Source organism: Phascolarctos cinereus, unplaced genomic scaffold, assembly GCF_003287225.1.
Source record: "Phascolarctos cinereus isolate Bilbo 61053 unplaced genomic scaffold, phaCin_HiC Scaffold_1;HRSCAF=81, whole genome shotgun sequence".
NCBI classification, from domain to species: domain Eukaryota; kingdom Metazoa; phylum Chordata; class Mammalia; order Diprotodontia; family Phascolarctidae; genus Phascolarctos; species Phascolarctos cinereus.
The window spans coordinates 121,833,049-121,837,129 of record NW_027555514.1 but is presented as its reverse complement, the minus strand read 5'-3'; the positions used below and the strand labels follow the sequence as shown (position 1 = coordinate 121,837,129).

General features: G+C 41.1%; 1 pseudogene; it reads left to right on the top strand.

Annotated features, from left to right (window-relative positions):
- The first annotated feature begins 2,407 nt into the window (after window positions 1-2,407).
- LOC144455172 (U6 spliceosomal RNA) lies at window positions 2,408-2,506 on the top strand (annotated as a pseudogene).
- Window positions 2,507-4,081: the final 1,575 nt, after the last annotated feature.

Here is a 4,081-nt window from a genome sequence, read left to right as displayed (position 1 = left end):
TCAGAAGATTGAAAGCAACATACGACAGTGGGTGGGGGAGATGCTAGAGGAACACAGATTTGTAATAGCAAGAAGAGTCAGATGACAAGAAGAAATGAAAAGAAGAAAAAAAAAACCCAGCAGACCATATATACTCCTGAAGCCTGGGACATTTAATAATAAGTAACATTTATATCTAGCCTTAAAGTTTGCAAAACACTTTATATACATTATCTTATTTGAGCCTTATAATAACTCTTTAAGCTAGGTACTATGAGTAGTATTATCAATGCAGAAAAGGAAACTGAGACTCAGGAAGCCACTATGACACTATGAAGTGTTAGAAGTGTGATTTGAATGCAGGTGTTATTTCCAGTACTCACTCCACTATTCCACCTATATAGAAACTAAGAGATCTATATACACGTAGAAACCATCGCTCTGCTATAGCATAGCACAGTGCTTGACGTTCATAAAAACAGATCTTGAAGTGTGATGAAAATATTGTTATGATCAAAATATTCTAATAAGGAGGGGACAGAAATAAAGATTAAATAAGCACCTCCTATGTGCCAGGCACTATGTTAAGCACCTTATCAATATTATTTCACTTCATCCTTATAACAACCCTAGGAAGTTAGGGCTATTTTGATCCCCATTTTACAGTTGAGGAAATAGAGGCAAACAGCTTGCCCCAGCTTAATAAAGCTAGTAAGGGTCTAAGGCCAGATTTGAATCCAGATCTTCCTGACTCTAAGACCCAGTGTTCTACCTGCTGCTTCTCCTAGCCGCCTCAGAGAAGGAAGGGAAACGTCGAGGAATATCTCCATGATAACATCGTTAACATAACGTTTGGTCTGTTTAACTAGAGCCCAGCTTTACTTTGTAAACGCTGATTGTCATTAGGCTGAGACCAACTCCCTGTTTCCCCTCCCACTGGCTAAGTAGCTCCCATCCAGCTAGCTTCATTTTACTAAGTACTATTTCTGTGGATCTATCTGCCTTCTGTAACATTTGTTCAATTAATATAATATTCTGTGAAAATCATAAAGATATTTTTTGGGATATGGCTATAATGGAATGTGATTTCCTTAAGGGTAATTCCTCTCAACTCGTTCATCCCTATGTTCCCAATGACACTATCATGTGGAAAGTGTTTAACAAATGTATGCTGAATAAGTGAATGAATGAACTAATGAATGAAAACAATTCAACTGCCATTTAAAGAGATGTTTCAGTTATTTGAAATTTACTCAAGTGAACCACCTTCTTTCTTAATCTCATTCTCCATCAGTGCAATATAAATTAGACCTTATTACTTTAGCTTTTGGCAAGAGATGAGTAAAGAATTCCTACCTTCACCATTATTATGGGTACCTGAGATCTTAGTAACTTCTGTCCACTGAGATAGGGCAGCTAGGTGTCATAGCGCATACAGCACTAAGTCTAGAGCCAGGAAGGCTCCTCTTCCTGAGTTCAAACCTGGCCTCCGACACTCACTAGCTATGTAACTCTGGGCAAGTCATTTAACCCTGTTGGCCTCAGTTCCACATCTGTAAAATGGCCTGGAGAAGGAAATGGAAAAGCATTCCAGTATCTTGAGCAAGAAAACCCCAAATGGGGTCATAATGAGTCAGACATGACCGAAACAACTGAACAACAACAACAAAATCCACTGAGATGATGCAAAGGAAATGTGCATTTTTAGACAGTTTTCCATTTCTAAAGTGCTATGAGCCCAAAAATCCACAGGAAGAGAAAATAAAACATTTTTCCAAATGCCTTGATATTATGGCAATGGACACCTTGGGATATAAATACTGTACATTGATACTCACCATTGCTCTCAGCTGTGATCCAGCTGTTATTACTATACCAACCCGTGGTATGAAATTGATGAAGGATAGCTTAATCCGGGTAGCAGGATGCAGGGAGCTACATGCTGCTCACAGCTTTAGGGTCACAAAGAGGAATTTCCTGAGGAACTTTACACAGGCTACTTTTCTTGTGTACTTCCTCAAGCTAAACCACAGGATGTCTACAAATACACTACAGAGCATGCCTCTCTTTGCAAACAAAGCAGTCAAGTCCAAATTGGTCCAAATGGAAACTTCTCTTAGTATCTTTGGCAGGGTAGATCCTAGACCAAATTCTGAGTTAGGGAAGGTTTTCTTCAGCATTCTTTCCTCCTTATACCACCGACCAGCCCTTTGCCTTTGTTCTCCCAGTCTCCTGGGGTCCTCATGTTCACCCAGGTTCAGGGTAGCTGTTGTTCATCCTTCATTTCAAAGAGGACCAATGACATCACAGAGTGACATCTTGACTTGAGTGTGAATTGGATTTAAAAGAGGCAAAGTTGCACAAAGTCACCAGCTTCACCCTCAGTTCCAGAGTTGTCAAAGTCCAGTGGCAGGACAACAGTTAGGGCTTGCTTTGGCAGCACGTAAGCTAAAATTGGAATGATACAGAGAATAGCACGGCCCCTGTGCAAGGGTGACACGCAGATGATGAAGCTTTCAGGGTAATACCCCCACACTGGCAAGGCTTTCATCTTATCTCCTTGCTTCAAAAACGGCAGGCCATTTTTCTTATTCCTTCAGTCTTTCTGCTAGAAAACTGATCAACTACTTTGAGCTTAGGTGCTGATTGCTAATACCAAGTTAATGGGTTTCCTCTTCCAGGGAACAGGGAAACATCTGCCTTCTGCCTCCTTGGATAGGTTGGGAAGGAGATGCTTTGCAAGGAGTCGCCTCATCATCTACTCTACCTTCTCATGTGGTCTTCCTTCGTTCCATGTCTTTATCATTTATATGAGTGTAGCACCCCCTCCATACAGCATACTCAGGTCTGCGCTTCCTGTTCCTGGCCGCACAGTGGTTAGTTTGCAAAGACTTTGCATTTTAACATGACATGGTAAGCCCTGAGTGTCTTTTAGTTGCCACTTCTCCTCCATTGGTTAAAAGAAGAGACCTTCCCTCTTCTCTACAATGGAGAGTGGGGGTGGAATAGGGGACATAGGCTGGCTCTTTCCCCCGCCCAGCCTCCTTACCTCTATGTAAATAACACTAACTTGTTTAATCTATTAAAGGAGGTTGAATTAGATCAGCTCTAAATTCCCTTCTGAACCCATCATGCCAACAAACAAAACCTTTTTTAATTTTTGAGATTTAAGATTTTTAAGTGTAAGAGACCCACACACAGGAAAAGCTTTTAATGAGAGTCAAGTGTATGTCGAAAGCACACACACATGCGTGTGCATACACACACACACACACACACACACACACACACACACACACACAAATATAGTGCTGCTATAGCTGCATAGTTCAGACAAAAAGTCAATGGGATTCCTACCTGGACCCCTGGGGGTTGGTAATCTGCCTGAACTCATTCCTTAATGGTTAGCATTCTCCAATTTATCCTGTATACACCTTGTTGGCACATGTTTTCATGTCATCTCACCCAGTAGACTGTGAGCTCCTTGAGGTGAGGGTCTTTTGCCTTTCTTTGTATCCTCAGTACTTAGTACAGAACCTGGCACATAATAAGTGCTTAATAAATAACAAATAATTAATCACCCCCAAACCCCCCCCTACACTAAATTTTAACTTCCAAACTCTTGCAAAGTCAAATTGCCCCAAGAATGCAAGGTCAAGCCTTTACCTGGGAACTTTACTTAGAAATGGAGTTGCTTCACTACCTCTTGACTTTCAAGGACTCTGCTTGCATAAAGTCTGTGAAGGAGAAACTGACCATAATGTTTGCTTCTGGTGATTGGATGTGTGCACTCATGTGCATACATATATATAGTATGTTCCCAGTAAAATGAAGTACACTACAAAGAAAGATTACTCAGCCCTCTATTCTTTGAGCTGCATTGCAATACTTCTCTGATGGATTTCCAGGACCCGTGTCAAAATGCAGGGTTACATCTTTACTCTTGTCCTTCTTTCCTCTAAACTCAGGCAGCCTAGCAAACAAAACAGGATTTCTCTCCCAGGCTATAACTTCCATGCCATTTTTCTCATTGCTCATATTGCCAGGAATAAGAGAAGGCCAATGCTCCCATATCCTCCTCATGGTCCCCTTATAAAACATC